Consider the following 25,470-nt stretch of genomic DNA (forward strand, 5'->3'; position numbering starts at 1 on the left):
GTGATGAAGGGCTGAGGAAATCTGCCTTTTTGTTTTAATTGCTATATGAGAGAGGAAAATTACTTATATATATCACCTTTAGAATAAAGAAACAGAGCAGCCTCAGCAAACGCAGGCCAGCATTTCATATTTTCAATTCTGCTTTTTCATATCCATGTCTGTATTAGTATCTTGGTAACCAAACTTAAGAATTACTCAGGTTACCTTTAACATGATGCTTTCAAACAATGTTTAAAGCTTTATGGCAAATGGTTGGTTTTACACAGCACATTAGTGTTGCTAGGAGCTTATATACTTTTGTCTGATTATTCCTGACATTTCACATACCTCACTGTGTGTGTCCTTAGAGGAGGCAGACAAAAAGCTGTTGCCTTTGCCTTGAGATTTCTGTGAAACTCTGCTCCTTGTCAGGCTCCCTGTGCCCCTATAAGGTCCAAACAGTAATTTTTTCAAAAAAGGTTTCATTTTGTTTCAGGAGTTTATATGCCTTTTTCATACATCCTATATGCTGACTGAAGGCAGAGTTAGCAGTCTGTGGGATGGAACTTGGGATACCCTCTGGGGCCTTGCTTAGTTGTTTGTGAATTTTTTTGGCATAAAGGATGTAAAAACTGAAAGTCTGTGTCCTTTTCTATTAAAATAAACAAAGATTCCTTCCCCTGGCTTTACTTATCAAAGAGTGAGGACTCCTCTAGGTTCCCTTGACAGTCAGGGGAATGAGATTGTGGCTGCCAGAAATGCACTCGTCCCCTCTCAAGACAAGACTTTGAGGCAGATGGTGTGAATCACATCCTGGAAATGCTGATCTTTCTCTAATTTGACTACAAGTGGCTCCTCCACAGTTGCATTTAGAGTAAATGCCTGATTTTTAGATGGCTAAATTTGAGACGTAAAATCCATTCGCACTGACACCAGTGGGACTTGGATTGGGCTCTGAGGGAAAGTTTGCACATGCAAGCTAATGAGGAATTAAGAATTTGTATGAGGAATTATGAATCTAAAGCTACTCAGCTGCTTAGCTCTGCGCACATATGCTCTTACTCAGAAACTGGAGTGCTGGCTTCTGAATGAGCTGAATGAGGAACAATAAAAAATAGAAACTTCAGGAAAAAAAGCCTGTTATTTGCAGAAAGGTTTTAGGAAGGCAGTATCATTGTATCTGTATCATTGCAGACACTGGGTTAGCAAAATGTGAGTTTTAAATTCTACCCAAGTGATAGCAGAAGCTTCCATTCTCGCCACCCCTTGCACCCCAAACTACATTCCACTCTTCAGAAACTGCTTTAAAGTATCAATAGCTTTGGAGAAGATATCAAGTTTGACTATGAAGAACAGACTGGACAGGCCAGCTGAAAGTTCATCTGCCTTCAGGCTGTTACTGCATTGGAAATACCAATTTTGTAATTTAAGCCTAATGCCAAAACTTCAGCTCAAACCTTCTTCACCAGTTGTGCATGGGAATCTTTTCTGTCAAGTCAGATCTTGATTCTGCTACTTTGCACCTTGAGTATGTCTGACACTCTGACCAGAGAGGATAAAGCAAAGAGATTCTCTCTACCTCTCTTTGCTTCTTGAGCATGGACCAGAAGCAATTGCAATCCATACACTTTCTTCAGCCTCATCACTTAGCAAGTGTGCCCTGGTCCACAAGCACACTCAAAGGCACTGGGAGCCACCATGCAATTCACACATCCTTCACAACCATTTACTGATGTCATTCATGAACAAGAGAACTCCTGCTGCTTCTTGATGTGCATTTTTTTCTACTTGTCCATCGCTTCTCTGGGGCCCCTTTAGTTTCATGGTCCCAGCATTTCTCCCCATTTTGGGTGGTCCCTGCAGTCATCACTGCTGGGCACTGCCCCTATGCAACTCTAATTGCTGTTGTTAATTGCTGTTGTTCTCTCCTCAAATGGCCTTTCACACTGACCTAGCCCCAGGGAATACTTTCTGACCTCTATCCACTTTCTGCAACACAAGGATACATTGAAAAAGAAATTCTTTGTTACCTAAGAGAGTTCATCTTTAAACAAACCCTATCACACTTCACCAGACCCAAGCACCAGGCTTAATTCGGACAAAGGATGCAGCTGATCACACAGTCACACAGGGCACTTTGGTTATTTAACCCAGCTTGCTTCTCAGCAGGGACATTTTTTTTCTCCCTTGGAAAACCACTGCAATAATTGATAAAAGTAAAAATATAAACAAAGCATCTTCTCTTCAGAATACCAACCTGCAGGTACCTTACACCAGTCAGGCTCAACATTTCGTGTCAAAATCCATCACTGACAGTTGTTTGGTTTTAATTCCCATGCTCCTTACAGAAAATGAGCCCTTAGAAATTGAGACAATACAAATACCACATACAAGAACTGTATTAAACCAGCATAATTATTAAGGAAGTATATTTAAATGATGAAAGGTCTGGAGATGTTGGGCTGAAGGTTTCCTCTACAGCTTAAGTCTGCTCTTCTCAACACCTACCCACATGCTGAGGATACACACTGGCATTATAACATTAATTAGTAACATTAATTAATAACATTGCTTCCTTTCTCCTCCTGTTTCCCTTGCTGTGCCCCTTTCTAAGCCATCCTTGTTTCTACACAATGTAATCCTGGTTCCTGGCTCCCAGAGCACACACTGTCCCTCAACCCTTGCTGTTTAACTCCTAAGTCCTCACCAGAGCAAGCTGATGCTCCCCTGATCTGCTGCCACCACCCAGCTGATACCTCCAGCAGCTCATCCAGGGCTCATCTCCAACCTCCCATGGTGCCTGTGCCCCCACCTGTCCCACACTCTCTTTGCTTGTCCAACTTTCATCTCTCTGCTTTTGAATTAGAAGGCACCTACATGGAATATTTTGGGCCAGAAAAGAGATGGGTTTTTAGAAGGGGAGGGGTTTACTGGAAGAAGTCAGTGATTGACTTTGCTTACTAATACAGGGCAGGACTTAAATACTTCTTATCATTAATCTTTAAAAATGCAGGTGGGGTTGTGGTCATTTATATTTTTGTAGATCTTGTATTTTAATACTTTGTTTGCTGCCTGACTTCGGTGCTACTTGGCAGTCCTTGAGCAGAATCAGGGACCATCTAGTCCAAACCATAACAAAAAGCCCCAGGCTGTTATCCAGAAGGCAAAACCTGATGGGGCAATCCCAATTTAAGGGGTTCCTGTTGCTTAGTTTAGGATTACCTCGGAGAACTGAGGTGGCTTCATGTTCTTCACAATAATTTTCTGGTCTGGCCAGGGCAGCTCCAGGATCAGCTTCTCAGCTGAAGCTACGTGAAAGGCAAAGTTGGTGTGGCTGGAACTGTGCCAGTCCTGGGGCACTGGAGAACAGGCACAGGGACTCTGAGATTTGGTCTCATGAAAACAGTCTTGGACAGCTTACATTCTGAGTGTTAGGTCATTTATCACCTAAAATGTAGAGAGACCAGCTGCAAAGAACCTAGTGAAAAAAGCCATGAACGTTGACAGGGAAAATCTTACTATCCTGTAAAAATAGTACCTGGTTTCCAATATCTCTGTCATTTCCTTACTATTGCTATGTATAATATTACTATCACTACAGTAATTGATTGTGCTTTTACAAGTGACTTCTTGGAAGGGATATTAATAACACAGTTGTCTTATTTAAAGTGCTCTCACTAAAAAGCAGTGCCCTGTTTACATTTTGCAGCTGTATCGCTTGGGGCTGTCAGTCATTTCATACAGAGTGAATTTTACACACGAAGACTAATTTCACTGATTTGGTGGGGAAAAAAATCACCTGAGTTCCTCCAAGCAGAAATCAATCACATTTTACATTAGCTGATTATTGGTAATGGCTCTGAGTGCTGTCCGGAAGGAGGGAAGGGGGAAGAGGATGATTTATTATGGATTAAAAGCAACTGGACAGGTTTAGGCTGTGAGATTGCTGTGACCATGTCTGCTCCTGCCAAAAAACATCTCCACCTTCTCAACAGAAGACCACTGTGGAGCAGAATACTCTGAATTGCTGATGGACTGACCTCAACTCCTTGGCCACTGAACTTTTCACTATTTCACAGAAAATGGAGTAATATCACTTGGAGAGAACAAGGAGAAATGGCTTTGCACATTTGTGTGAGTGTGTGTGTTTGCACGTGCACACATGGATGTGTGTGTGTTTGCACGTGCACACATGGATGTGTGTGTGTGTGCACAGGGCAGGTCAGTTCTTTTACATCTGTGGTTTTACATTTCCTTTAAGCAGTTACAGCACTGTGCAAGTGATACATCTTTGTTCCCTTGGCAGCAATAAATCAATTTGACTTTATTAAATCCTGAACTGGTTTGAGTGCTTCTCACTTCCAGTTTTGCAACTATAGTAGCTGTGAAGGGCAAGAATCTGTGGAAATCTTTGTGAGACAGAAGGCTAGCTTATAGAAAATATGACTTAGCAAATTTATGATAACATTTCAAACTATGGAGACATTGCACTTCTGATACTTCCTTGTTATCTCCAGAAGGATGTCTTTAAGGGTTGACTTGATGATTTCAGAGGTCCTTTCCAACCTGAATGATTCTGTGATTCCAAGCTCATATACAAAGCACTGAAATTCAAACCTTCAACTTCAAGTTTATTTTGCAATATCTTGCAACTGCTTAGATCATCCTGCTCTTGTAAAGTCTATGTTGGTCTTCTTGGACTTTGTGGCTCCTTGGTAGCCAGCTGATAGAGCTGAGCTAATTGAATATGATGGTTTCCCAGTGTTTTGTATTGTATTCTGTCATAATGGTGCTTGGGCTTCTGAGGGATTTTTTTGGGTTGCTTTGGGCTTCTGAGGATCTCATTGCTGCAGAGGTCATGTTATGGCAGCAGTCCTAATTGCCTGCAATTTATACAGGCACTGATCCTATCTGCAACATCCTATATTGGGAAAAGAGGAACCCAGAAAGTGAGAAAGTGAAGCTGGTCATAATCACATTGATCTGTGGCAGGATTGTCAGAAAAATAAAATCTTGCTCTCACTAGGCAGCTCATATTCACACTCACAGCATGAGGAGTTGATGCCAGCTGTATTGTAAGCAAAATGAAGGCAAACTATCAAAAGGTGAGTTGTGGTTGCCTTACAACTGCATAAATTGTGATAGGACAATCAATGAAATGACTATTCTTGTGCAGGACCTGAAATTTTGTACAAACTTTGAGAAATTCCTAGCTGTACTATGGGGCTTCAGGTTTAAGGACATACCCTTCATCTACATTGACTGAACGAGCCTGAGAAAGAAGTTATTGTGAAATTTGTATGAACTATGAATTTTACCTTCATCTTAGATTGTCCCTATGCTCACTAGTGAACAAAGCAGCACGATGGAAGGCAAATCAGAGGAGCTCAGTGCTAAGCAAGGTGTGTGGAGGCACAGCTGTTGCTGTGTTTGTATCTGTGGGCAGCTGACTGCTCTCATACACTTACTTGCCCTGATGTAAATAACCAGAGCACAGTACATTTTCATCAAGGGTATAATGGCCTGCAGCCTGTTTTCCAGGGTATCTGTGTAATGAAGACTGCTAGGGCTGCAGGGACACTCCAGCTTGCTCCTGGCCAGAAGATGGGCTGAGTGAACGGAACAGTGGACACTGCTGGGCACCGACTGGAGAAATCACAGAACTTGACAGATACCAGATAGCACCTGACAAAAGATAGGCTGGGTTTTGCAGGTGGTTGAGACTGAGTTGTGTGAGAAGTGGCTGAAACTCACAGGTAAGTGGAGGGGAGCACTGGGGGCTTTTTGGGAGCACAGCCTTGCAAGACCCACAGCACCTCAATCATTGAATCAGCATATAGAGCTGAGCTTGCCTGTGCAGCCACCTCAGAAATACCAGGTTTGGGCAAGGATGTTGTAAAGCTGGTATCAGTGGGGAGGAGGTAATTTGAGCAGGGTTGTACATCTGGGAGGAGATGGGGATGAAGAAAGGGAGGCTCAAGGTTGGTGAAAAGACTAGAAGTGGGAGAAGGGATAACAAGGATAAAAGGGTCTATGCATTGCTCATCCACAGTTAGGCAGTAACCCACCCTGTTGTTCAGACCAGAGCACTCAAGTCAAACCTGGCACCCGTCAAGCCTGGGGAAAAAGGCTCTTTTCCCCCTGGTGGCTGGTTTGGGGACTCAGGGGACAGAGATGTGTAAGCACCCTTGTGCTGCTGTATTGATGCCTGCACCAGACCTGATGGCTTTGGTAGCTACCCATCACCTCTGGGCAAGGAGGTGTGACTGTGTCCTCTCACCTGTGCAAGAGCAAAAACCATGGCAGGCCAGTTCTGTGTGCACATATTTGCCCTAGTGGCTCTGCATATTATCCATAGAAAACTAAATGCTGCTGATGAGGTTTGTGAAATGTCAAGCTGCAAACTGGTGCTTTAGCTCTGTTACTTCTGCCCCTGCATCTGCTGTTTTGTTGCTCACCAGCTCTTTTGCTGAAGGGCTTAGGACGACTGCCCACTTAACCATGATGTTTTAACATCATGTTTTGACAGCATCAGAAAGGGGATCTCCCCCAGTTTGCCTGGTGAACCTCCCTTCCCAGAGGACACTGCCAGTCTGGAGGATTTCCTTTCCAGTTAGGAGCCCAGGAGAAAATTTATGGGAGAGGAGAGGTGATGCCTCCAAAAAAAAGACTCCAAAAAAGACTCCTCTCCTTCAGTACACCCCAGCTGCCAGCCTCAACACCCTTAAAATGGGAAAAAAATGGGGTTATTTCTGCTGAAATTCCTAGGTGCACTCATCTCTAACAAAATTTATACAATGATGCAGTTTGCTACAGATATGCAGCTTCATACAGACTCTTTCCAGGCACTTCATAAATGCTTCCCAGATGTTTAAGATGAAAATTGAAAACAATAATACTCTAACTTGAGATTTCAGTTATAAGAAGCTGTGCACTCTGTGTTGAACACTTTGGGGTAGGTTTACTGATTTATTTTCAACTAGTAAGGCACGTTCTTAAGCCATATTGATGTACACCCATTTAAAACTACTTAAAGAATCTCCAGGATGAGTTTTGCCATGGTGTAACTAATTCATTTGAAAAAGCACCCTTTTCCCTAACCACTGCAAACCTGGGTCTTACTAAATCTGATCAGGAGTCAATGAAAGACCACAAGCTAGCAGTTTTGCAAAGTTATTTTTAAAGAAATCCATCTAGGATCACACTTCAGATGTGTGCTTTTCTGGTTTAGATCTTGGCACATGCAAATGAGAAACAATAATTAGTGATGATCTTCAAACCATGCTTCCTCCCACAAGCAGAGTATAATTACCACTCACAGATGATTACTCATTTTTATCTACTTTCAATAGAAAAAAATAGTAAATCTTAGGCAGGGGAGCTCGTAAGATGCTACTGAGCTGCAATCTGTTATGAACTAGGACTCAACACAGATTTCATCCTTTCTTTAATCAGACATAAATAAAATTATCTGGTAATAGTAAAACATCCAGATCACTTGTAAACAGCTAGAGTAGACACCTACTTAGTTGTAATAATTTGTAATAAATAATACTCTAAAGTTATAAACATTTGCTTTAAAGAAACTATCAAAATAAAAGATAACCTTAAAACTCATAATCTCTTAACACTTGAGATCCTTAGCACTGTACATTTAAAAAAGTCCCTTTTGTTTTACACTACACAAAACACCCATGTAAGGTTCAGCTCATTCCTTGTCAGTCACTTCACTTTCAGGCACTGCCTTAAATCCTGAAATCTCTAACCTATGAACATCAGAAGCTGTATTTTCCCATACCATGGAGCTAAGAGACATGAGTAGCTTTCTAGATTTACAGTAATCAGCTGTACAGTCCTACACTATCAAAATGTGTAAGTGCTTCCTTTGCCACCAAGTTGTGGCGGGAAGACTCTCCCTGGGCCTCCTCTTTCTCCAGAAGGGATGGATGCAGAAACTTTCTTTCACCATAAACCTTTTCCTGACAGAGCAGAAAAGATGTTTGTTTCTTTGTGGGTTGCATTTGTGTAAGTGCTGAAATGAGCTAGCTTAGGTACCAGAAACACCATGCCACATTAGCACGGAGTGCTGAATGGGTCAAATGGGTCAATACCCAAGAAACAGGGTAGATTCTGTGCCACGAAGTTTCCCATCACTGGAGCTGGGCAGCCTTGTGGTGTGAGACAGCCTAATCAAAGTTAGCTGGCACACTCTGCCCTGATACCTGGGACAGGTATGGGCAGAGGCATTGCTTGGTTCCCCCACAGCAGCATTTGGCTGCTCCACAGCTGTGCTTATCAGCAGATACCATCTCAGTGCAAAGAAGGAACTTGGATCACTGGTGAGTTCCTAACTCAGCAGATAGGCAGACCCAGGAGACGCATAACCTACACACTGGGAAGAAGAATATGGTCTGCACAGGTTGCTAGCCATTACAAGCCTCACTCTTAGCACTTATTCTCACAAAGAGGGGTTGTTCTCTGATTATTTTTTTTTTTCAGAAAACTTACAATTAAGACTGCCTTGAACTTCAGAAGTCTAGATGCTTTTCACCAGTAAAGAAAACCTTTTCTCTGCATTTTCTGTTTTATTTGAGCTTGTATGCTTACAACATGCTGTGCTGCCAACATTCCCTCTCTGGTGCCTTTAACTCAATTTTTCAAAGCTTTTAGTTTTGTAACCTATGTTGTTTCATAAGATTGACCACGGCACTTATCCCTGCTATGGATTTTTAAAGATGACAAACACAAAACCTGCTTCAGGAAAACATAAAACTTTGAAGATCTGGCAACCAGCTTGAATCTTGTGTGGCAGAACAGGCAGCCATCCCAAGGGAAGATATTTGCCCCAGCTTTTGTGCTGCTACAGTGTTGATTTTGTCCTGGCTTTTTCACCCTGCTCTTTCCTTTTGTTTTAATGAATGGTTCAGCAAGATGCATGCACAGGCACAAACCAAAAGAGCACAGATGCTGAGTAGTGGTGGATCTGTGGGGCCCTCCACAACCCTTCCTCCTACTGCTCAAACTTCCATTCAGACTGTTTATTCATTGACTCTATGACTAAGACCTGCAATCAGATATAATACAGGTGGGAGGACAGCTTGGATAATGAGATATTGGATCAGACATTGGCAGCTAAGCTCTGCAATCACTCCGTGTAATTTGTAAAGGTGGAGGGCAGAGAAGCATGGCATTTCTAGCACTTGCAGCCCTCCTTAAAGGAAAATAAAACCACTTGGGATGATGTTTGACTGATGGGACAGGTATTTGTAAAGCTGGCTAGCAAGAATCATAGAATAGTTTGGGTTGGAAGGGACCTTAAATATCATCCAGTTCCAACATGCCATGGGACACCTTCAACTAGACCAGGTTGCTCAAAGCCCCATCCAACCTGGCCTCGAACACTTTCAGGGAGGGGGCAGCCACAACTTTTCTGGGCAACCTGTGCCAGTGTCTCACCACCCTCTCAGTGAAGAATTTCTTCCTAACCTAAACCCTAACCTCTTCCAGTTTAAGCTCATTAGCCCTTGTCCTACTACTACATGCCTCCTTCAGGGGCTGGAAGGCCACTATAAGGTCTCCCAGAGCCTTTTCTTCTCCAGGCTGAACAATCCCAACTCTCTCAGCCTATCTTCACAGGAGAGGTGCTCCAGCCCTTGGATCATCTTTGTGGCCCTTCTCTGGTCTCACTCCAACAGCTCCATGTCCTTCTTTGAGGGTTCCAGAACAGTATTCCAGGTGGAATCTCAGGAGAGTGGAGTAGAGGGGCAGAATCACCTCCTGTAACCTACTGGCCACACTTCTTTTGATGCTGATGAGGATCTGGTTGGCTTTCTGGGCTGCAAGCACACGTTGCCAGCTCATACTGAGCCTCTCAGCAACCAACACACCCAAGTCCTTCTCCACAAAGCTGTTCTCACTTGTCCTGCTGCCCGAATGCTGAGTCAGCGCTACCAATTCAGCAGCACTGTAACCTGCCAATGGCACACACATTAAATCCTACTTTATCCTCATTGCTTTGTGGCCTGAAGGGAACCTAAATATGCTTCTAATGCTGCACATCATTGGGAAGTCTCGTTCCTTATGGTGAACAGTTACTGCTCAGCCACCTTTCCTGTGTCAACTGTGGTTCCAAAGATTGTTGCTGTCAGCAGTCAGACTCAGTTTTCTCTTTCCTATCTGAAGAGTCTGAGCCTGTGAACTCGTTCCTCTTATTGATGAACCTTGATTGATTCTTCATACAGAAGAAAAAGCCCATTATACAGGTGTTACATCATTAAAGATGCTTAGGTGACTCAAACTCCCACTGAGAAGAGACTGGTCCATAAAATCCCTTTCTCTAGAATGCAGTGAAACATTGGCTCCAAGATGCATAAACCCTTTCTGAAAATGAGTATGAGATGCCTAAACTAGGTACTTCAGGGCTTGTATCTGAGGGGTGATTTCAGGCTTGGAGCCACAGCACGAGTAGCAGGGTCAGGAAACCAGCAACAGGAACCCATTATGCTGTGGTCTGTTACAGTTTTGTTGCTTTGCGTTTAAACTAATAGCTAGAAAAGGAAGTATCTGCTTTCAATGGTCTCCCAAATGCATTGAGAAAAAGTGTAAGAGAAATCTGCACTCAATTCTCACCTGCGAATGCATTTTCCATCTCAATTTCTCATCTTGCTGCTTAGAGACACATCAAAGACACACAAATATTTACTGATGAATATTGTTTATTCACCTCTGGGGAAATGGTGCTATTTGTATTTATATGGAGACTATCACTTTATACAAGCTAAATGTCACCGTGCATGCATTGTTTTTCAAGTCAATATTTGTTTCTTGTTGCTATTCTCTGCCAGGAGACTGATGTCAATAGGGTTTATTTAATCTCCACATGACTTGGTTCGGTACACAACTGTTCTGCTATCCATAAAGGCCCAAAATGACCAAATTTGACAGACTAAAATTTAATAGTATATTAAGGACCCTGAAGCTTGATCCAAGACCCCTTGAAATCAACAGAAGCACTTCCATGGTGAGCAAAGATTTCAGATTAAGCCTCAGTGAATATATGCCCAATTTCTTGCTGATAAAATAAAGCAGCATGACTCACACAATGGCTCTAGGTTTGCTTTGAAAAGAAAATGTTGCATGACTGAACAAATAGTTTCCTTGTAGCAGAAGGTGCTGTGGTTCCTTACTCATATTGAATAATGCCTCATGGTGGTGAAAAGCACTGGGCTGGTGGCAGGAGGCTGCTGCTGGGGACTGTGAGCGTGGGATATCCATCTGGCCACTGTGCTTGCTGCAAGTGCAGGAGAAATGGATTCCTGACAGCCCATGTGGTTGCTGTACAACACCCTAAAGGTCAGGGACAGACTCCTGTTTAGTATGAGATAGCATTTCTTGCACAAGTCCTGGGTGAAAAATCTTGCTGATGAAGAGATATTCAGATATTAGGCTGGCTGAGATCTGACCTCCACGGTGCCCTGAGGCACCCTCAACTTGTCAAGTGGTGCAAGAATGCACCAGAACATTTCTGGAAGTGTGAATTTGTATTTGAAGTGGACTCATCACAGTCTTAAGGGAAATGCTCATGGGGCTTGGACCCTGTGCTGCGATTTGAACAAAAATCTCAAGCTAAACCAAATCAAGAGCTCCTGAAAAATCCCATGAGAAAGAGGATTGCTGCTTTAATTTCTGGAATTTTGCTGTTGGTAGAGGAAGCCATGGGAACTGATAGATCAATGCCAGACACCCACTGAGCTGACAGAACATATGGACAACTTTTTGGTTACCCATATAATACAGCCACTGTTGTGACAGTACAGTTATATTTTTCAGGACCTTAGAGGTGACTAGTTCTAGCTGTAGCTTTCATATGAAGGCATATTTTTTCTCTGAGATCCTTACTATACCTGCAACCAAGCGAAAATGTTTCATTTTGTCCATTGCCTGGAAAACATAAACCGTATCTTTGCTTTTGGAGACTTCTATTTGTGACTAAACTCACATAACTGGCACTGTAGCTGCATGTCTGGAGCAATTACTGTGTAAATACAACATAAGCAAAATACATCATTATGAAAACAATTGAATATCAAGCATTTCAGACGTGTCATTATATGAATTGGTAGCAATTAGCTGTCAAACCTCGTAAGCACAATATAATTAACTGACAAATATAACATAAATATAAAGTAATTACAAAAGTTCAGCCACACTAAAGACTGAACAGTCTTTTAACAGGTGTAAAAAATTATGATGAATCAAACAGTGCCAGAAGTAATGTATATGAAGACAGCAGGAGTTGATGTTTATGTTGAAGAGAAAGGACAGAATTTGGCTCTAATTCTCAGCAGAATGCCACTACAAGTCATATGTTTTTCAGTTATATACCATATACCCACCATATCTCTATTTTGCCTTTTTGTAGTAGATAGGTTTTACTGAACACAGAAGACTGCATTCAGTAAAATGCTAATAACTTCCTATGGCTACTAGCATACCATTCCACTTTCTTAAACAGAAAAATGCTTACATGAACACTTGTTCTGCCCTTGTAACAAATAAGGTATCTTCATATCACACTGACAAGGGAAGAGTCACAATCTCCCCTCTGACATCAACCAGAATCCACCCCCCCCCACGGTTCTTTCCAGCTGCCTGTCTCAGAGGTAGAAGGCTGACTCTAAAGGCCTTTCACACATACAATGTGCATTTTGAAAATATTTTTCTCATTATGAAGACTATTAATTTCTGGAAGAAACCTGGGTACTTTAATCATCAGCCCAAACAAAGCCTTGATTTACTCTGCCTCAGAAGAAGGACATGATAAGAGGACAGAAGATGGAGAGTGTCTGTCTCTTTGGTTTTGCCAGACATCTGCTTCAGGAAGCTTGGGGAGATACAGGCTTGGCTAGAACTTACTGTGGGAGCAGAGGTGAGTATAGCAAATCAAAATGTCTTAAAATTAATCAGTTTATAAAATGTAAACATCATACATTTTCTTATTTAGACTGTGACTAAAAATATGTGTGTGTATGCATGTACACGCAATTACCATGGAACTGTACAAGCTATACACTATTCCTTAAATACTTATTGAAAGAAAGGATCTGAGAAACCCCAACAGTTTGGGGATTTGATTTCTAATCCTGAATGCCAAGACTGTGCTGGCTCACCTGCCCCTGAGGTGACAAAAGGAAAGGATGACCCCTGCTCGTGCTGGCAAGGACTGCAGGGCACTTATGTGACATTGAGGCTTCCCATGTGTCTTCACAAAGTGGAAGTGTCCCTGGGACATGGATGTAACAGACAAGGACATGGAGTAAGAAAAAGAACTGCTGTGGCTCTGTGACACCACTACATGAGTTTATTTCTGAGCTGACATGGTACTACTCAAGAGAAGTAATTTAGGACTTGGAAATCACTGAAATAGAATAGATCCAAAGGAATGGCCTAGGAAAAGGGCAGAAATATTTTTTCCCAAGCAAAATTCCTCTTTGATGACAGTGTTAACTGCAGATACAGGAGAAATGGATCCCCAGAACATATGTGCGAGTTCAATTAATAATCAAACAGGTAGTGCAGAGTGAGAGAAACATTTGCAAAAAATATAGGACCTATTAATTAGAAGGTGTTTTTTCCTCATACTTGTTTACCTGCCTTTGCCACATTTTTAAGTGGATGGTCTGCACGTAGCCTCTGTCATCTCCCAAGTCAGACTCGGGCAGTTTGTCTGTCAGTTTGGGTATCAACATCTTCAGATTAGGGTAAGAGTCTTGCAGGGTCCATCACTCTAATATAATTATTTCCTAAGATGCCCAAACTACCACCAAGTGGTGTACACAGGTTTGAGAGGGTGTAGAGAAAAATGTCTTCTGGTGCCTAGCAAAGAGCTCCTCAGCACTCCCATCACTGAGGTGAATGGCTGCTCTGAGGATCCTAACTGAATGTAAAGCAGTACTAATATTTCTTTTTATAGTTGGACAAGGTGAGGTGTCCTCTCCAGTTACACAAAGAGGCCTTGGAAGAGCTGGGCTTGAAGGCCCAGGTTTGTGCATCCATTGCTCCACCTGCTCTTCACGATCAGGTACACCCAGAAAGTGTGCCCAGTGAGAGCTGTAGTGTCAAACGTATAATGTACAGTTTTGATCTGAGTATTAAATCCTATTAAATCCACTGGACTTAAGATGGAGTAAGCTTTATTGATGAGCACATAGAATAGTTCCCACCATTAGTATCTGGTGGGAATCCTCCTACCAGCAAGCTTCTAGTCTAAGCTTATTTCCAAGGCTCTTTCTGTAGTCAAAGATAGGATGAAGATCTCCCTGGAGGGCAATTTATCCTTTCATGCCTTAAACCCCTTTTTAGGATTAGCTGATCCACCTGCTTGAGATGCCTGTCCCTCTCTGTTGCTTGCAGGAACATAGATGAACATTTCAAATTGGACCCTTAATTTTAAGATCCTTTATTTCTACGCTTCTGAATTCACTCTTGTCCCCTTTCCTGGTTAGGTCACAGAGGGGACAACAAATAAGTCTTATGTCCATCATCTAAGGCTAGCTAGAGGACATGCTCTCATGACAATGACTGTAGATTCCAGCTTATGCAAAATAAGTGTTTTAAAGTATTTCATATGTTAATTATGGTCAATTAATTTAAGTGAAAAAACAGCAGCAAGCTTTATATTGATTGAAAGGCTTAAGTAGGAACTCTGCTTTCCAGTTGAGTAGCTTTTGGGCATGTCTCAGTGAGCAGAGTTCTCATTTACCTCCTGTTGTGATATGATCCTTTTAACCTGGCCCAGGTGGGAGAAGCCACAGGCAAATAAATGTGCTTTCCATGCTACTGTATTGATTGATCACTGGGCAGGGACACTTTTAAGGTTCTTTGGAAATATTTATAGGTGAATTTTTATCTCTTTGGTGGGCACCAGTAGTGCCAGACTTGCAACTCTTTTAACTACAGTGTCCCTAGCTATCAGTACTCCTACTTCCATCATCTGTACCCCTAGACCACCATATGCTCATGTCTGGCACTGTTGCAACCCATTTTACCTTATTGCCATGGTGGGACATCATAGATGGGGGTGGATGCAGAGGAAGCTGTTTGGTGCCATGCAGAGGCAGGGAGGCTGTGCTGGGCTGTGTTCACCCAGGCTACATGCAGGATGGAAGAGATAGGGGCAGCTGAGGAAGTATTTGGGGCAGCAGTGCCCAGACTTTTCTGGTCACATTTCCCTTTCCCCCTGCTCACGTTCCAGACTCATGGGAATCCTGGCTGGCATTCCCATGAGTGCTCTACCCCTGCTGGGATTCAGGGGGCCTAGGCTGGGAACTGCTATTTTATCAGAGGAAAGAGGTTGTGCCAACAACCTGGGCAGAAATGGGAGAAACCAACAGACTTTTAATGGCCTTGCTGAAATGAACCATCCCATCAGAACATCTGTCCCAGAGCTCAGGGCACTCAGTCTGTCCTGTTACAATGAAGACTTTCCCCCATAAGTTCAAAGCACAGCTACCTTCCACCTCAAGCCTGTTCTGGCCCTGGACCACCCCAATGCAGTGAGGAAAGAGATGGAAGGTTTGGAGGCAGCCTCTGACTGCTGCATAGTGGCTGTCCCTCTTTCTCCCCTGTCTCCAGCTGCAGCATCCTTGGTGGCACCAGGTAATGTCTCAGCTGCTCTCCCAACAAACCTTGCAATCTCAAGAAAAACAATGTCACGTGATCCCTCACAAGACACAATGTGCTTGCAGGTGACTAACCTGTATTTTATGCTTGGAAAAGAAAGTTGGAATATGTGATATCTGGAAGCCCAACATACATGATGCATGAGTCTATGATTACAGCCACTGTTGCATATATTACAAGAAAACACATGAGCAAAACAGTCATCACAGCCTATCCCAGTTTAAGAAAGAAATCCTTGTCTGCCTAAGAAAATTTTTGAGAAAAAAACTGAAAAACTTTTAAGCAGCATCAGTCCCACCCCCTGTTTGGGCAGGCAGCTAATGGAACAGTGGCTTTTCTTAGATAAGCTTAAGCTAAGTCTGTTCCCTCTATCCCTCTAACACCCCTCTTTTGCCACATCCCTATGCTGAAGCCCACCTGACCAAAGGCTGGGAGGCATGAACTGGACCCCTGTGATGCCCCAGCCCCTGTGAGAAACAAAGTGCCACCATCCCATGGGCTGGGGGGAACACTGAGTCACTGCTCTCCTCCTGATGGGCACTATCAAGGGGCACGGACAGCACTGATGGGTTCTGAGTCACATCCCTCACAAACTCTGACAGGAAAATATATCTGGAGAAGTCCCTGGAGAGGAGGACCAACCTGCCATGCAGCCCAAACACTCCCAAAGCTCATGTCCCAGAGGGGTTTGCAGCTATGGGTGGCAGGAGGCTGGCACTGCCCTCCTGCAGGGATGGTCAGGTCATGGAGACCCTCATGACTGTCCCCGTGGGGGTGAGGAAGCTGCTTCACTTGGGGCCATACTGGAAGGTGAGAAGCAGCTGAATGCTCTGGAAGCATTTCACTGCTCTGTCAATGCAGTGATGGCACTGGTGACACGGGGACTCCTCAGCTGGGAGAGCATCTCTCAGGGCACCGGAGGATTGTAAAAGAGAGGCTGAAACAGCTTGGAAGGCTGCAGGTCACTGAAGCAAATTCAGTATGATGAAGCACAGTAGACAGTTTTATATGCTCTATTAACTGCATTAGACCTTCATACAGGAATTATTTATTGCTGGATTCTACACAGCACAGATGAAGTGCCAAACCTCCTCTGGACCTTTCCAGAGGTCTTGGCACGGAAGATGCATTGAGCTGGAGTTAGTAGGAGCTTGAAATTTATTCTGGAGGCTATCCCAGCAATGTTAGAGGAGCAGATGGAGCCCTGACTCCTAGTTGTCCTTGTTGGCACCACTGGCACACTCTGTAGGGAGTAACAATCCAAAACAGTGTTGAGGTTTCATGGAGACTCTCCAGCAAATCTTTCTCTCAATGACTATATGAGAGATTATTCCATGTTTCAGATCACTTTGATTTGCTTCTCACCAAGTGATTTGCTGGAGCAGCGCTGGTTGCAGTGGAGATGACCTCCTGCATATTCCTGCTGGTGGAGTAACTTCTTTGTTCATTGCTGAAGGGTGAAAGACACACCCTGGGGCTGAACATCTGCAGGAGGAAAATTAAGATTTTTCAAAGGTTATTTGTCCATGTCCCACTGCAGTGGTTGCAAGCAGGGATGTTTCTGCTGCTCCTCACTGTAATCTGCATCACGGGTGTGCAGGTACTCACCTTTGATGGATGATACTCCTGGATGAACTTGTTAATGGCTCCAGTTATATCTCTTAGCAAGCTGATCTTCAAGATTCCTGAAAGATCCCATTAACACAGTATTAAAATCCCGATGGCTTTCATTCATGGAATGATTTAATTATTTGAATTTTTTAAACATGTCAGAATACCTTCTAAGTCAAACGTGACCTCTTGGTCTTCTGTGAGAGAGGCTGACATTGAGCATATTTCAGTGGGCTCTTGCAGCCTTGATTTTCTCTTCACACACATTCTTCCCATGGCACTCAGCCTTGTAACTTTAGGAAAAGATGTTATTGAGGAAAGCAGCATGCTAAGTGGTTTGCTTTTTTTGTGATTTATCCGAGCGCCTGTTTGCTCCCACATACTGTGAGTGGATAATAGCAGTTCTCAATCAAAGTTAAAATTACTAATGCTCTTGTCTGTGGAAAATTTAGTGCAGAAAAAAAAGAAAAAAAGAATTAAAAAAAAGAAGTTAATGATGATGCTATACTACTGATATTACTATGGCTTGTCAGATCTTCCTCCCTGCACACCAATGCAGCATTACTATATTGACTGGTTGTTCCAGTCTGTATCTCTGCTGAATACAGTGTAAGACATCTTTATCTAATATTCTACTTAGATAGTGAAACTAATGTAAAAAACCACCCCAAATTACATGTAAACAATAGGAAAACAAGTTTTTTCAGACTTCATCTACATCTTCCAGTGATACTGACAATTCAACAGAATGCTGACAGTGATCAGCGTGGAGCATTGCTCTCTCCTCCTCTTAAATATATGTTTATAACAGTAAATTTTCATTATGCATTGCCTCAGAGCTGGAAGCTGTTGAAATTGTTTTGCACAGGGTTTGAAGCAGTCTGAAAAAAACCTGAGCAGCAACAGCAGCCACTCCTACTTCAGTTATTGACACTTAAGGATCTTACTGTTCCAGCATACACAGAATATAAGTTCCAGCATATATAGAATACATGCCTTCAACTCTCTTTTTCTAATTGTGTTAACCCTAGGGTCTTTTGTGTCTCACAAGTTATGACTACTTTTTAGTTGTAGTCTGCTACAATTTTTTTTGTCAGTCTAAAAGGGCAGAGAGCTGATTCCTTTCATTTAAATATTCCCAGTCTTCTACTGAATACATCTAATTTATGGGAACTGTGGAACTAGAAAATGGGACAGTATTAGAGTTTCATATATTCACGTACAAGGTAATTTTTAGTTGAGATAGATGAACTGTGATTAATGCTTCAAATTATATGTATCCAATTACATGATGTAGTGATGGAATGGTTTGGCAAGTTACTGTAGGCTCCTTATCTGAAAAGATCTTCTATCAGGCATCTCAAACCACTCTTGGATACTTAATCAGAAACAGTCTGGTTTGCAGGGATCGTCAGGAAGCATGGGTCACTGCCAAAATTACTCCATCCAAATGGGGAGAGTAACTCCAATGGTTGCTTCTTAGGTAGTCTGGATCAAGTCACCTTTTTTTTCAGAGTGCCTGCTTTCTGATACCGGAGCCTTCAGCAGCTGAACGAAGTTATCCTTTAGGTGCCTCAGGCTCAGTCAGAGCCCCAGTGAATACTGCTAATTCCTTGTGGTGCTTTAGAGAGAGATCAGCAAACTGTGAAATGGACTCTTAAGACATAGTTCTGTCCAAAAGTTGTCCTCCCCAGTATCCTGGGTGTCTTCAGTGTCCCTTTGTGTGCTCTGTACAGTGCTACATGAAAGCTTTGTTGTCACACAGGCATGCAGACAGGTATCCTCTTGATATCACTCCATACCTTGTTTCACAGGACTAACACAAAGCTCTTGGCAGCTAATGGAAAGATTTCAATTTTCCCCCAAATATTGGGAGAATCACTCCCAAAGTCTCAAATCCCCCAGCCCCAAGTTTCCTAGGATTCCTTGTTTGTTGGAGTCTGGCTGCAATATAAACCTAAATTCAGGCTTCAGCTAGAGCCTAACCTGAAACATGCCAATACTTCCAGGGACAGCTGCTGGGGCTGTTTCCTTGCTGAAAGTTAAACATCTATTTAGGTCCTGGTGATTCATCCCAAAAACTGCCTGCACAGTGCCAGCCTGGTGTGGGATCTGAGGCTAAACCACGAGACACGTGTGTGAGGTGCTGCCCCATCAGGCACAGCCCACAGCTCTTTCCCAGAGGCCATCCAGTTCTGCATGTGTTTGCCTTAGGAGGCAAAAAAAGGAGTTAATTTAATACATGTGATCAGGCACCCCTAAGACACTTCTTGCCTGACTTTTATTTGCATGGGAATAAAATGAAGTAGAAGGAAAACTCTGCAATTATTAGCACAGTTTGACATTCTCAGTGCATTAGCACATGAAATGATCTGGTAAATAAGACATGAATTACTCTTAAAAAGCTTTTGCAACAAATAGCAAGATGCTTCCGTTTCAAGGGTGACCTGTAATTGTTGATGATAATTTGCAAAACCAACCAGATGAAAAAGAGGGTTAAGTCAGCACCAGTGCCTTCGAAGATGCCTTTTCATTTCTGGACAAGGCCCTGTGACCACCAGGCTGGCTGTACACCATAGCTGCTGGCAGAAAACATCTTGGCAGGAGCCCTCTGCTTTTGCAGAGGCAGAGCACAGCTTCCCTGCTGAACCCAAGAGTTTTTGTGAGTCCTTCAGAAATGTCCAACTTCAGGACCCCTCTGGAGAGCCTGCAGGCTGGAACTGGGCATTACTCAGCGATGGCAGTCACTCTCTCACCACTCTCTTTGTCTCCAGGTCCCAACAAAGACTCAATTCTATCCCACCACCTCCCAAGGTGCTGCTTGAGCAGGGAGCTGGCAATCCATCCTGGATGGCTGAAGAGCAAGACCAGGCTGGCAGAAAAAGGCCCCAGTCAGGGTACAGGGGTCTGAGACAGCTACTGTGCCCAGGTGTGCTGGCAGCACACACCAGTCCCCTTGTGCTCTGCCTTAGGACTTCAACATCTTGATGTGATTTCAAATAGCTTGAAATCACCAGTCTCATAGCTTCTATCACCAGTCTCATATTCTACCCACCAAATCCAGTGATGTATTTAATTTAGAACAGCTACATTCAGAGATGTTTACCCACAGAGTGTCCCAATCTGGAGGCGCGGGAAAGGAGGTCACTTACAACTTAATTAATTTATTTTTCTGGTTATATTCAACAGTCTTCTATTCAAAGGAACTTGAAGCTGTGCATAAAGGCTGATTATCAAGCCTATCTAGGGGATTTAGTCACACAGCTGTGCATCTAAATCTCCTTAACCATGTTTCAACAATCTCAACCACATGAATGAAGACGAGATTTTTGGATTACAGATGGTGAAATGGAAGAGGGAGCACCAGGGCTAGAAACCAAGCAAAAGTGTGACTCTTGCACAGGGCAACTGGCTGTGAGGTTGTACCATAAACGGTGGCATGGAGAAAGGAAACCAAGAGGCACAGATTGTACCAGGCTCCACTAAACTCTCCAGAAAGGATGCACTAGGACACCAGCACCGCTCCTAAAAAATACAGCACATTTTACACCTGAGGAGTTAGGAGTCTGACAGATTTACATCTTTGGAAGCAGCCACTGATGGAGATCTCAGGAGTGATCTGAGGGAGCAGGAGCTGAGGCCCAGAGCTGACACAGTTTCCTGACGAAGCTGAAAGCAAGGCAATGGAGATGCCTTTTCTCTCTGAGACCCACTCTCACAGCTTTGCCAGGTTATTTTGACATGTTTTCTCAACCCTGAGGGTTTCAACTTCACTTGTAACAATGTCTTTTATCTCAGGAACATTGTTGATTTTCCCTGCAGACTCTTGAAAAAAAAAAAAAAAAAAAAAAAAAAAAAGGGGGGGAAGAAAGAAAAAAGGGGAAAAAAAAAATTGATTTCGAGACACTTGAGAATTCTGAAAACATTCGGGTGCTGAAGTCAATGCAAAATATCAGCTGATAAGTGGGAGGCTTAAGATGTTAAAAATCTCAAGGTAGTGAGACAATGATTTGAAGAGGCCTTCTCCCTTCTGATTACTACAAAGGAAGGATGACATTACAGTGAACCTTGTTAAGATGTACTATTCCCAACAGAGAAAAATAGATGCTAATGCTAGTGTCAAACTAAAGATCTGGAAGGGATTAATTACTTTTTCTGCCAGGAAGAACTTTTCATTTTGTCACTGCTTCAATACCTGAGCAATCCTATTAATCTCAAACATCTGAATTCTAGTTCCTCTGCTTAATTCCTGCTGGGAATTGAAGGAAACAGCAAAAAAAGCCATGCCAGAACTTACAGTAATAGGATTTGAAGTCCTTAAATCAGAAGATTGCATCAAAACATACCAGTCTTGATGTTTTATAATTAATTTTTTAAGGAGTGTGCAGCTAGAAGAAAGTAAGCATCCAGGGAGCAGGGTGTGTCCTGGTGGGTGCTGGTTTGACCATGAGCTGCTGGAATGGGGAGCCAGGGATCCCATGCTCCTGCATAACGTGGGTGGGACATGCACAGGGCTAAAAATGGGAGCTCAGGAGGAGGCTGGCTGTGTTTGCTAGTGGGAAAGGTCTTTCCCCTCCAGTCTCACTGTTATTAGCTCATGAAAGGGGGAATATGCTCTTCCTTCAGCTTTCATACTGCTTCTCTAGAGGTTTCTACTTGGTTCTAGTTCCCAGACTGAAGGAAATCACATAAGGTACCATCCTTGAGCATCTCAACCTGCTAGCTTGAAAGCTCCAAGAAAAGTAAGTGCTGAGGTTGTTTGAGAGAGAGCATCAAGAGAAAGCATCATCTTGTGTTTCAAGAGAAAGCAGCTGCTGGAAACAAGGGGGGTGAGCACCTCTGCACAGCTACAGCAGCTCTGCAGCATCCCTGTGATCTTCCCTTACTCAATGTTTACTCTGTTTGAGTGCTTCTTTAAGGTGGTTTGCATCTTCCCTGACTACGTTGCAAAAAATGAGAGAAGCTGGAGGAACAGTTTTCAGACAACTTGCTCCCTTGCAAGAACTATTGTCAGACTATTCAATACTGGCAATGAGGAAATAAATTTAATTGTTGAGAGCTGGGAGGAGGCATATTAAACAACATTATACTGTTCTCCACAATAAAGTGGGAGTTTTGGCATCCTTCTTGAGGAGCCTGAAGATGCCACTTATGTGATGTGGTAAAAATGCAGGAGCCAAATCACACTGAAAATACCATGCTGGAAGGGACCTCAGGAAATAATGTGACTTGGCCCTTCCATAGAGCAGGGTTAGCCAGAGCACCACTGGGTTTTCAGGACCAGTTTCCCTGGGGATGAGTGGCCCTGCTGCTTGCCTGCAAGCAGTGACCAGGCACCACAGGACTAAGAGGAAAATGAGAAAAATCCTGCTCAAAGAATACTGGAATGGTTTAAAGTCCCACCAAAGTCAGAATTCTGGAAAGGGGGAAGAAAACCAGAACTGTCTGACACCTCTCTCAGGGAATCCTGGAAAGACTCATTGCTCTGAGAAAGCTTGAAAGCTGGAGAACCAGAGGCTGCTCCAAATAAAGGTCACCAGCAGGACTCCTCTCTCAACCATACACAGCCCCTTTTTCTTTGGTGTAGTCCCAGATGCAGTATATAAAAGAGCAATACTTTTTAGTAACTAGGAAAGGAGACATTTTAAAACCAAACCAACAACAAAAAAACCCAAACCAAACCCCAAAACCAAAACAGCTGATGCTAAGTATTTCCTATTTATGAAGACATTAACAGAGATCCCAGAGGCTGTAAGGGGAACAGAGCTTACATTGGGTCCCCATCAGCACCAGGAGATGAGGCTTTCTCCTCAGCTTGGTTATGTTTGGTACATGAAGTGTCAGGAAAATGCAAGTTTCTTGGGGTTATTGGAAGAATTTATCTTTGCCTGGGTGACACTGATTTGAGGAAACAGCCCACAGGTGAAGGTGTAGAAATCTCTACGTGATCAGAGGTGCTCTGGTTCTTTCCAAACAAGTTGGCTACATTCACACACACTTGTAAATAACTTTAATAAAAATTAACAGTAATTTTACAAACCAGTTTCAGAGAAAACACATTTTTCTGAAAAGAAACTATGGTATCATCATGTCATGGTTTAACAAAACAGTAATACACAGAGAAAAGAGATATTACAAGCTCCTAAAGTATAATTTTTGTAACAACTGTATCTTCCCTCCCACCCCCCCACCCCCCCTTTAATAATGTCCATTATGTGCCTGGTTAAAAAACAATAGCTGGGTTATGAAATAATGGAAATTTTATCCATGAAAATGCCACCCTCACATTAAAATCATTACACAGCTCACAGTGTGCTGCCTGCAAATTTCTCAGGTATAAATCTATCAGTAAGTAAGGACCATTTTACTGTGGCCCTAACCTCTGGGGAACACCTCATTAAACAGTTGCTTAGAATGTGCTAGACACTATCAAACAAAAAAAGAGCAGATCAAATTAAGCTGCACTGTAAAAATTAAACCGAGGGACAAAAAAAATTCCTAGGTTTTGCTTTTTTTTTTACCTACTTTTGCATTTTACACTCAAAGTTAAAGCTCCAAGGACAGACATCTCTACTGTTTGCTCCTGGCTGTTGTGCTACACTCTCTATCACAGCTGGAGGTCCCAGGGCAGAGCTGCTTGGCAGGGAGAGACATGAGCTCCCCACACCTGGCTGCTGAGTGGCACAGGAGCTGGACATCCCCTTGGGGCACTCAGGATGGGAAGAGGATGCAACTCCATATCATTCACTTTTGAACAGCTGTTTTAGTCATGCATTCAAACTCTCAATTTTCTTCCCATCACCTGGCTCTGGCTGTTCAGGAACCACCTTTTTAATCCCTGGGTTTTTCCAATTCTTCCTCTCATGCTCAGGCAGAAGCACTGGCAAGGGACAGACAGGGTGGATGCCACTGTAGGGACCAATGAGATACTTGTCCCCGGGTCACAAGTCCCACAGAGTGGTATTGAGTGTGGGCAGAGGATGGTGATGAATACCAGAGTACCCCATCCACAGAGGGGGGTAAAGGGGGGGAAAAGCTACAGGATCATTTTGAAGTGTGACTCAGACTGGATAACATATACAGGGCATGCAAAAACTTCTCCACATCTGAACAGGTTGGGGAAGAGCCTGCACTTAGCCCTATTCACATTTGCTGCACTCCCAAAGCTATAAAGGAACCAGGATGATAGCATTCTTAGAAACCTCCCTCAGCAAACAGAAAATAAGTTTGGCTTAAGAAAACTAAACTCATTAATAAGGTGTTGAAGACATTTAAGTAGTATTTTTCTCCTCTGATTATATATTAATAATTCATTTATGCTCTCAGCAGTTCCCAGATATCTATTGGCTCTAGTGAGCATCTACAGTGCCTAAGGGATGCTGACAAAACCCAAAAGCACATGCAGTGAATTTGCAGAGATAACAGTGTCTTGGGGAAATTGGCATGGATTTTTAATTCCAATATACTGCTGTGATTGGGCCAAGTCCTTACTTCTCCCCTGGACATGGTATCTGGACTTGCCCATACTCTGGATTTAAGCTTTCCTGGTAATGCAAAGCAGTTCCTTACCACGAGCCCTGAGCTCAGCTCCCTCTCTGAACCTGGCTGTCCCCAGGGCTTGACCAGAACTTTCTCACCTCCTTTTTGCACTTGTTATTTTAGGTGCTCTTCAGCAGCATCAGGCAGGATTCACTGCTAGCACTTATTAACAGTTAACAGAAATGGCACAATTATAAGTTTCCAAACACTCATGAGGTGCTTTGACAGCTAGCTAAAAAAGTTGAAAATACCTCCTACCAGTAAATCCCAGTCTACTTATCTATTGCCCACACACATCCCCAGCTTACCTCAAAGCAAGCTGTGCCTAGACCCCATGTGTATTTCTGATCTGGTTTTCTTTATTATATATTTTTTTCCTCTTGTATGAGATGCTGTAAGTATCTTCCCCTTTTCCTTTTTTCGGTGAAGTGTTTGAAAATAGTTCTCCTGCTATGAAATACTCAGGAAAATAGGCAAGCTTCACACTTTTAGCATGCATTTCTTTTTAGCAGCTTGGTGTATATGTTAAATCCTAAGTCAGAGCTAATAAACAACAGTTATGGAAAACCAATATTCTGACAGGAAATACTGTATCACTTTCAAAGAGACAATTGGACTGCACCAAGTCATTAAAAAGTGTCAATTGCCATTTAATATGAG

General features: G+C 42.9%; 1 long non-coding RNA gene across 1 annotated transcript; it reads right to left on the reverse strand.

Annotated features, from left to right (window-relative positions):
- Positions 1-16,418: 16,418 nt before the first annotated feature.
- Positions 16,419-17,680, reverse strand: LOC139795555 (uncharacterized). Its single transcript, XR_011725567.1, has 3 exons — positions 17,439-17,680; positions 17,269-17,345; positions 16,419-17,145 (listed from the first exon to the last, which is right to left on the reverse strand). It is a non-coding gene; the product is annotated as an uncharacterized lncRNA (long non-coding RNA).
- Between the last annotated feature and the right edge of the window lie 7,790 nt (positions 17,681-25,470).

Source organism: Heliangelus exortis, chromosome 3 (assembly GCF_036169615.1).
Source record: "Heliangelus exortis chromosome 3, bHelExo1.hap1, whole genome shotgun sequence".
NCBI lineage: Eukaryota > Metazoa > Chordata > Aves > Apodiformes > Trochilidae > Heliangelus > Heliangelus exortis.